Source organism: Neltuma alba, unplaced genomic scaffold, assembly GCF_004799145.2.
Source record: "Neltuma alba isolate B1F8T4 unplaced genomic scaffold, ASM479914v2 tig00006181_pilon, whole genome shotgun sequence".
Taxonomy (NCBI): Eukaryota; Viridiplantae; Streptophyta; class Magnoliopsida; order Fabales; family Fabaceae; genus Neltuma; species Neltuma alba.
Window position 1 is genome coordinate 11109 of NW_021634376.1, and position 10452 is coordinate 21560.

The 10452-nt window shown below is 39.6% G+C and overlaps 1 pseudogene; it reads left to right on the plus strand.

Moving 5' to 3' along the window:
* The first annotated feature begins 254 nt into the window (after positions 1-254).
* Positions 255-6783, plus strand: LOC114749790 (cytochrome P450 76C4-like; annotated as a pseudogene).
* Positions 6784-10452: the final 3669 nt, after the last annotated feature.

Here is a 10452-nt window from a genome sequence, read left to right on the forward strand (position 1 = left end):
TCTTTGCATCGTTTCTCATCATCTATATCACCTTCATCAAACGAGTGTCGAACAAATCTCTCAAACTTTAAGAAGATAATTCAGAATCGAATCACAAGTGCACAATTACTTCTTCTGTCTCTTCTTCATCTTCTTCGTCTTCACACAAGTTTCCACCAGGGTCTTGTCCCTACCCTATCATTGGAAACATCTTAGAGATTGGCTCCAACCCTCTCTTATCTATCACCAACCTCTCCAAATGTTATGGACACATTATGTCTCTTAAGTTAGGCACAAGAACCATTATAGTAATCTCTTCTCCAAAAATAGCCAAAGAAGCTTTTCACAATCATGACCTAGACTTCTCTGGTCGAATCTTCCCTGACAGTGCTCGAGCTCTTGACCACCACAAATTCTCCATAGCATGGCTTCCTATTTAGCCTCAGTGGAGAGCCCTTTGACGAGCTTGTGTTACAAATTTGTTCTCCACTCTAAAGCTAGACTCTACCCAGCTTCTACGTCAAAGCAAGGTTAGAGACTTAATCAATCATGTGCATGAATATTCCATTAAAGGTGAGGCTACAGATTTGGCTGAGGCTACCTTTACCAGAGTTCTCAATTCAATATCAAACATGCTTTTCTCTGTGGATTTTGCCTGTTATGGTTCTAATAAGAGTCATGAGTATAAGAAGCTGGTGATTGGGGTTCTGCATGAAGCTAAAAGGGCTAATGTTTCCAATCTTTTTCCTACTTTGAGTTTTTGATACGAATGCAAAAAATATGATAAATGCAAAAGAGAGTGATGCTGAAATATGCTACTCTGTATTATTCATACGGTGATGCGAGCGCATTACAGAGTCTTCGGCGTCATGCAAGGGCAGCCGGTATAACAAAAAAAAAGCTGACAGATAACCGTAAGCATGCAAGGAAAGAAACAATACGGAAATCCAGAATAACAGAAAGGGGAATATGACAGAGATAGTAACAGAAAGGACAGGGGGAAAATTCTCATAAAATCCGTCTTGCTCGATTTCTGTCCATCCACTCCTATTTATGCCTCATTCTCTCTCACCTTCCACGTGGTTTTATAGACCCTGGTGCCTCTGCGAAGCCATTCACCATCTTCATTAGTCATTTGCTGCCCACTGCTATTATCCGAACCTAAATCCGGTTGTCCACTTGGCCCATTCATAACAATACCTCCCCCATTAAAACTGACCTTGTCCTCAAGGTCGAAGTCAGGATACGCCCGTTTAAAGGAATCCACATTCTCCCAAGTAGGGTGTTCAGAAGTGTCCCATTGTACCAAGATCTGATTCACCCATGTATCACGGATCTTAACTCTTCGAACCTCCAAAATTGCGCGAGGTTGTAGGAGAGGGCCGGTGAGGTCTGTTAATGGTGGTAAAGGATGATACTCTTTGTGAGGATCGCCGTGGCACTTTTTTAACATAGAAACATGGAAAACTGGGTGAATGCGAACTTCAGGCGGTAATTGCAATCGATAAGCCACGGCTCCAATGCGTTCAATAACACGGTACGGCCCAAAATACTTCAGGGACAGCTTGTTATAAGTATGTGTTCGAAGAGAATGTTGTCGGTACGGTTGAAGCTTAACAAAGACATAATCATTAACAGTGAATTCTTTATCAATTCGGTGCTAGTCTGCATACAACTTCATTTTATCTTGAGCCTTTTGCAATTGCAGCTTAAGCTGTGACAATAGGTGCTCTCGAAAAAGCAGTTGATCTTTCAATGCCAGGGGAGTAGCTTCAGATTGATCCAGTCGTATTAGTAAGGGAGGGTTCCTCCCAAACATTATCTTATAGGGTGTCATTCCCACTGAAGTATGAAAAGATGTGTTGTAGCAGTACTGTGCCCAAGGTAGATAGGTGACCCATAAGCGAGGTTGTTGGTGGACAAAGCACCGTAGATACATCTCAAGGCACCGGTTAAGAACCTTTGTTTGGCCATCACTTTGTGGGTGGTATGCTGATGACATACATAAAGAGGTCCCCTGCATCTTAAATAAAGCTTGCCAGAAAGCACTGGTAAATACCCGGTCACGGTCTGAGACAATGGATCGAGGAAAGCCATGTAATTTTACAATGTGTTCAATAAAAGTGGCAGCAACCGATTCAGCAGTATAAGATGATTTGAGGGGTAAGAAGTGGCCAAATTTAGACAAATGATCAACCACTACAAAGATCACCGTAAAGCCTTTTGATGTAGGAAGTCCTGTGATAAAATCCATTGAAATATCTTCCCAAACCTGTGATGGAATAGGTAGCGGCTGTAGTAAGCCATAAGGTGGAGAAGACAAGGATTTAGCTTGCTGACAAATGTGGCATTGAGCAATAAATTTCTTAATATCATTGCGCATTCCCTTCCACCAGAATTCAGCAGCTATGCAGGCATGGGTTCGAACAATGCCACTATGCCCTCCCACTTTCGAACCGTGAAATTCGCGAAGAATGATTTGAAGGAGGTCCTTATCTTCTGAAGGAAGGACGAGCCCTTGATTATGAAATAATTGCCCATCAACTATTTTAAACCCAGAGTCAGAGCTTGTGTTAGATAAAACCTTCTGTTTTAAATCTTGAACTTCTGTGGAGGCAATAATGGCTGCTTGGATCTGAGTGAACAGATCATTAGTGACACAAGAAATAGCCATAAGTGACCGTGAAAGCGAGTCAGCAGCAACATTAGATCTTCCTGATTTGTATTCAATTTTATAATCATAGCCCAGCAGCTTCGGGAGACAAGCTTCTTGTTCCGGAGTTTGAATGATCTGATCGGAGAGATGCCGTAAACTTTGGTGGTCTGTACGAATGATGAATTTATGTCCCACCAAATAATGCCTAAATTTAGAGACCGCTTCAGTTAGAGCATATAATTCCTGGGCGTAGGCAGAACGGGATCACATCCTGGGTGACAATTTCTTTGAAAAGAACGCAATAGGATGGTTATCCTGACTTAGCACTGCTCCAACCCCAGACCCGGAGGCATCAACCTCGATGATAAAAGGTTTTGAAAAATTAGGCAGGGCCAGTACCGGGGCTGATAATAAAACTTGCTTCAATCTGTCAAAAGCTAATTGAGCCGTAGGGGTCCATTGAAACGCATCCTTCTGGAGTAAATTTGTTAAAGGTGCTACAATATGAGCATAATTTTGGATAAACCGTCGATAGTACCCTGTAAAGCCAAGAAAACCTCGCAGCTGGGACATAGTAGAAGGAGCTGGCCAATTTTGAACTGCTACAATTTTAACCGGGTCCATTTCCACACCATTTAGCGAAACCACATGTCCCAAGTATTCAATACGGTCACAGGCAAAACTACATTTGGATAGTTTGGCAAATAATTGATACTCCACTAAGCAAGTTAAAACTATCCGTAGGTGCTCTAGATGTAATGCCCAACTCGTGCTGTAAATTAAAATATCATCAAAGAAAACCAAGACAAATCGACGGAGATGAGGTCGAAAAATGTCATTCATAAGGGCTTGAAAAGTGGCTGGGGCATTGGTGAGTCCAAATGGCATTACAAGCCATTCATACAGCCCATGGTGAGTGCGAAAAGCGGTTTTATGTCGATCAGCAGGCTTCACTAATATCTGATGGTAGCCAGAACGAAGATCGAGTTTTGTAAAGAAGTGAGCACCTTGAAGTTCATCAAGCAATTCGTCCACTGTTGGAATTGGGTAGGAATCCTTTATGGTCACCGCATTTAGGGCCCTGTAATCAGTACAAAATCTCCAGGTACCATCTTTTTTTTTAACGAGCAAGACAGGGGCAGAGAAGGCACTTGTACTGGGTTGAATGATGCCACGAGTCAACATATCATTCACCATTTGCTCGATAACTCCTTTTTGGCTAAAAGGATAACGATATGGCCGCACCTTGACTGCTTGAACCTCATTCTGTAACGGAATCGCGTGATCATGGGAACGAGGTGGTGGTAGGCCGGTAGGTTCTGTAAAAACTGTCTCAAATTCTCGCAGTAACTACAACAAATCCTGTGGGAGATGAGAAGGAAATTGAATAGAGTCATCAGCAGAAATAGAAAAACACATGAGAGCAAAACAGTCTTGTACTGCATCAATGGATTGGAATCGTCGCATGTGATGGAGCTGCAGGGGCAATGGTTTAGATGACTGATATCCCTTAAATGTAATGAATTCCCCGTCTAGATAAAATTTAATAGTAGCTGTACTGTAATCAGCTATATGGGGTCCCAGAGTCGCTAACCACGAAGCGCCCATAATCAAATCTGAACCTGCGATAGGTAAAACATAGGCAGACAGATGAATATTGTGACCCTGGATATTGACAATGAAATCCTGTACCATGCCTTCGCCCTTCATAAATTGCCCATTACCCACCATAACCCTATCAGAAGATGAATGCAGGGGTAGTTTGAGGTGTGAGACAATACGGGGATGGATGAAGTTATCTGAGCTTCCGCCATCTAATAAGATTTGAACAGTAGTACCCTTGACGGACCCAGCAAAGCGAATTGTGGAACGATTAGTAGAGCCATGAAAGGCATGGAATGAGACATGGGGAACCGTCGCTTCAACACCATCGCCCAGTGGTGTGTCGTTTGATGTCAAAGGTGGCGGGCTATCAAGGTCTTTAGAACTTTCCTCTTCATCAACTTGCAGCAGTAAATATTGCCGGTTGGGACACTTATGATTCCAACTAAATTTTTCATCACAATTGTAACAAAGACCCTTCTCCCGTCGAAGCTGCATTTCCGCCGCCGTCAGTCGTCGTATTGGAGGGGACGGTTTAAGTGCAGGTTTCGGAAGGAGACCAGCGGATGGTTTGATAGCACTGGGAGCAGTAGACGATGCTGTAGGGTTGGTAGTCTTAGGTAAATGGTGGACAGTAGACCCGGACATAACCTTTGAACCTGGTCTATTAATGATCGACTTTTCATCAAAGAGACGAGCTAAGGCGCCTGCCCTACTCAATGTTTGAGGTTCTTGGGCCAGGACGTCACTGCGGAGTTCTGGTTTAAGCCCACTCAAAAAGCAATCCCGCAGGGCTTCATCTGACAACCCGTCAACCCTATTGGCCATTGCCATGAACAACGTATAGAAGTCTGTTGCAGTACCCGTTTGTACCATCTTGAATAGCTGGATGCGAGGGCAATCAAATTGTGAGGGTCCAAAATGCGTTTCAAGTGCCAGGGATAAAGCTCGCCAAGTTGGAACCTGATTGGTTTTCTGCATCATCTAAAACCATGGTACGACCGAGCCATCGAAATGCACAGCAGCAACCGTAATGCGTTGGTCATCTGGAATCTGATAAAATGAAAAATACTGTTCAGCCTGGAATAACCAACTTAAGGTATCTGTGCCGTCAAATCTCGAAAGATCAAGCTTGATATGACGACCAAAGGAGGAGTGCGTCGCAGACGAGCCAGAGGAGCCAACCAGAGAGGTCGAATGCGACCAAGTTTCAAATCCTCTTGTTAAGGCATCCACAGAGCGAGAAAGGGAGGCCAAGGAATGTTCGAGGCTTTGAAGGCGAGATGTATTAGCTGTCATTGCGGATTCCACAGTCGCCATACGAGCAGCGTATGCATGATCAGACTCAGAAAAAGCCTCCGCCAGACGTTGCAGTTCTGCGTTCAAAGTCTGAAGTCGGGTATTCTCTGCCATGAAGCAGAATGAAAGCACCAAATGATACGAATGCAAAAAATATGATAAATGCAAAAGAGAGTGATGCTGAAATATGCTACTCTGTATTATTCATACGGTGATGCGAGTGCATTACAGAGTCTTCGGCGTCATGCAAGGGCAGCCGGTATAACAAAAAAAAAGCTGACAGATAACCGTAAGCATGCAAGGAAAGAAATAATACGAAAATCCAGAATAACAGAAAGGGGAATATGACAGAGATAGTAACAGAAAGGACAGGGGGAAAATTCTCATAAAATCCGTCTTGCCCGATTTCTGTCCATCCACTCCTATTTATGCCTCATTCTCTCTCACCTTCCACGTGGCTTTACGGACCCTGGTGCCTCTACAAAGCCATTAACCATCTTCATTAGTCATTTGCGGCCCACTGCTATTATCCGAACCCAAATCCGGTTGTCCACTTGGCCCATTCATAACAGTTTTCTGGATCTACAATGCGTTCGTGCAAGGATGAGAGGTTACTGTAAAAAGTTATATGCGCTTTTTGAAAATATTTTGGAAGAGAGATTGGGTTTTAGAGGTTCGAACATGGAGTCCAAAGATTACAATGATGTGTTGGATTCGTTACTTGATATCATCCAAGATGATTCTTCATAATTGAGTCGTGTTGACGTTCTTCATTTATTCATAGTGAGTATATTTAATTTGAATATTTCGTCTCCAAAATAAATTTGCTTAAATTCCCAGCTTTTATTTCCCAAACTCACTTTGAAAATAATACTAGAGGGAAGTTTACCTTTATATATAGCATTGCAAGGGGAAAAAAAAAGACTTTCAGTAACCACTTTGAGCATCGACTTATTGATAACTACTAAATCAACAACTTTTTGCCTACGCTCAAAACCTTAAAAATGACTTTTTGACTTTTAATGATGATTTTTGTCATGTTGAAAGTGAATTTTTTTTATAAAATAAATGTACATGTTTAATACTCAACTGTGTTTATTCATTATTGCTTGATATTATTTCAGGATTTATTTTTGGCAGGGACTGACACAACATCAAGCACATTAGAATGGGCAATGGCAGAATTAATACGAAACCCAAAAAAAAATGGCAAAGGCCAAAACAGAACTCCAACAACTTCTTCATAAAAACAGTGTGCAACTTAATGAGTTGATGGTCTCAAAGTTACCTTTCTTGCAAGCTGTAATATAAGAGAACTTATGACTACACCCACCAGCACCATTTCTACTACCCCACGAAGCAAATTATGATGTAAAGTTATCTGGCTTTTTAGTGCCCAAAAATGCACAGATTCTTACAAATGTGTGGGCAATGGGAAGAGACCCAAGCATATAGGAAGGCCTTAGTTTGGTTTTTGGAAAGTGAGATTGATTTTAAGGGCAACAATTTTGAGTTTATTCCTTTTAGTACTGGTAGGAGGATGTGCCTGACTTGCCCTTGGCTTCTAGGGCTCTTGGCTTTATGTTGGCCTCTCTTATATATCACTTTGATTGGAAGCTCCCATATGGGTTAGAGCTAGAAGAGATGGATATGAGTTAAAACAATAGGATTACTTTGCATAAAGCTCAACCTTTAAGAGCTATTCCTATCAAATTGTAGTTGTTAATTTGTCGCTTTCATCTCATGAAAACAATATTGATATATAAAAGACATGTGATACTTGTTGATGTAATATAAACCACTTGTTTTGCTTAAATCGTCGTCATCTTACCCACTTGAGTAATTAAAGGTTCTTATAAATCCTCATCATCTTCTACATTAATTAAATTATAAAATTTATTGTTGCAAGAGTCAACTATTAATTCCAAGAATTCATATCAGGTCCCTTACCATTGTTTACACAATCCCAAGGAGTCCACACAACCCACCACCCAATTGCTCAAGATTCCCCATAAGAATTACTTAATACTCCCTCTGTTGTTTTTAATGAGAAATATTAGATCAAATTATATTGATTAAAAAAGTTAGTTAAAATTAGTTACAAACAATAAATATATTTAAAAAACTAATTTTTCCCCTCAAAATACCCTTATTTATAGAGGAAAAGTGTGTGAATGAAAGAGGGAGTAATGTTTTGAAGGTTGTTTGATAAAAAAATATATTGATATTAAAATGAGTAATTAAAGGGGAACATAATAAAAAATTAACAAAAAAATTAAGACGTCCTCTAAATATTTCTTACAAATAGAAACAAGTCTCATAGGAAAGGAATAGGGAAAATTGCAAATAAAGACCTCCCAATATATAAAATGGCAACCAGGGACCCTGAATTTGAAAAATTGCTGCAGAGGACCCGGTCCCAATTTGCAATTATGAAATGTTGATTAAAAGACAAAAATATCCACTGGCTTCACATATCCTCCTCTGCTTCGTTCTCACAAACCCATATCCTTCTCTCCTCTCTCCCGCTTCGTCCTTCTCTTTCAACTAAGCATTTCAACTAAGTATTTAAGGCAATACATCGAATAGATTTCATTTGTGTTTGTGCTGAGTTATGGGTGGGTAGGATTTTTTTTTTTTTAGCTCTTTCAACCAAGCAAGTGAAGCACCCGCTTGGGTCCCAACGTCTTTTATCTCTGAAGTTAGAAAGGGATGAACAAATAATCAATCAGCCCAACGAGAAGCACAAAAGTTGAAATCCAAGCCTTTCAAGTATAAGCTAACAACTCTTAACATCCTTGTTGCAGGGTTTGAAGAGGATGCATTTTGAGAAACAAGTGAATGAAGCCTAGCCTACCAATAACATGCCCTCATTCAGACAATTATATGTTATCAAATGATAATTATATGTTCCTTTATCCATGAATGCAGTTATCAGATGATTGCTTGGACCTAATATTGTCAAGAAATGTTCAAAATTAGCTTTGATGTCATCGATGTTAGATGGTTATCTGGACTTGTTATTTCCTATTAGAGACTTATAATTTCCTATTTTAGACCTATAATTTTCTATTTTAGACTTATAATTCTCTATTTTGGACTTGTTATTTTCTGTTGTGACTTGTAATTTCCTATATCAGAGTTGTGATTTTTCATTTCAGGCTTATTATTTTTTATTATAGACTTGTTATTTCCTATTGCAGACTTGTTATTTCTTATTGTGGATTTGTAATTCCATATTGCAGACTTGTAATTCCTATTATAAACTTGTTATTTCTTATTGCAGAGTTATAATTTTTTTATTACAAACTTGTCATTTCCTATTGCAAACTTTTAATAACAAGTGTTGATGTAATGCCAATGAGATGCCAATGACAAGTTTATTAAGATGAATAACAAGTTTAGTAACACAAGTGACAAGTTCTGATAAGCATTTAATAGGAATTTAAGTTTGTGCATTAAAATGACAATTTTCACATTCTTGGATGAATGACAACTTCAGTAAAGCTAATGACAACTTTAATAAGTCGAATGACAACTTCTGATAATCTAGTCATACAAATTTGAGCTTAAACTATTAAGATGACAGAATTTTTATATTTCTTTACGAAATGACAAGTTCAGTTAGTCAAATGACAACTTCTGATAAGGTTTTCATACAAATTTGAGATTCTCTATTAGAATGATTGAGTTTTCACATTTATTTATGAAAAGACAAGTTAAGTAAGACCAATGACAACTTCTGATAAGCTACTCATACAGATTTGAGATTTTCTGTTAAAATAGCTGAATTTCCACATTTATTTATAAAATGACAAGTTCAGTTAGGCCAATGACAAGTTAAGTAAGACTAATGACAAGTTCTTATAAGGTTTTGACACAATTTTAAATTTCTCTGTTAAAATCAGAATTTGCAGATTTCCTTGATAGTAAGCACTTCTGAGATAGGATTCATGACAAGTTCAATTAGGTAAATGACAAGTTAAGTAAGACTAATAACAAGTTTCGATAAGGTTTTCATATAATTTTAATTTCTCTGTTGAAATGAGTAAATAAGAAAAAAAGAAGAGATCCTGTAATGTGAGGGGGAGAAAGAAGCAAAACTAAAATCAAGGGAACAAAACCAAGGGAAAGAAAAACACCATCTTAGGTGCCCAAGCTCCTCCGCTTTGATTCTTTCCCTATAGTTGCTAAAAAAATATTGCTCATCATCGTTTTCATGGTCGCAGATCTAGGATGCCCCAATCTCATATCATTCTTCCCAACCTAGCAGCATCCATCGAAGGGCGGGCCCAATCTTGCAATCAAAACCCCATTCGAGCTTCTGTGATTGAGCAACACTGTGAAGGGGTCAGTCCAATTCTCCCAACCAAACCGCACATGTGCTTTCCCTTCTCTTTGTTCCATGTTAATATTTCGTGCAATGGGAGAAGGCCTGTGTCCAAGCTCTTCAACACGCGCGTGAAATTGATAGTTCCACCCACCCCTTGAATTCATCTTCACTTTGCTTGTCACAGTGGAACTTAAGTGGAAAGTAGTTGGATGCAGTGACAGAGCAATGGGGATCTATACTTTGTCATCGATCCAATTTTTACCAGAATTTCTCATTCATAAATCCCCATAACTCTAGCCCCCATTGAGCATTACCCTTCCATTAATCTTCCCAGTTAAAAAATCTCTCTCCTTAATCGATAAAATCGCTCCACCATGCTCCCTAAACTAAATCCCCACTAACTCACACACCCCACGTAGAGCCTTGAGGTCACTGGAAGAGAGAAAGAAATGAGGTGATGGAAGAAAGAGAAGGAGAGGGAAGAGAGAACTCCTGGATTGGACCGCAGTGGGAAAGAGAAGAAGATAAGATGATGGAAGAAAGAGAAGAAGGGCAATTTAGTCTTTTTCCTTACATTTCATAA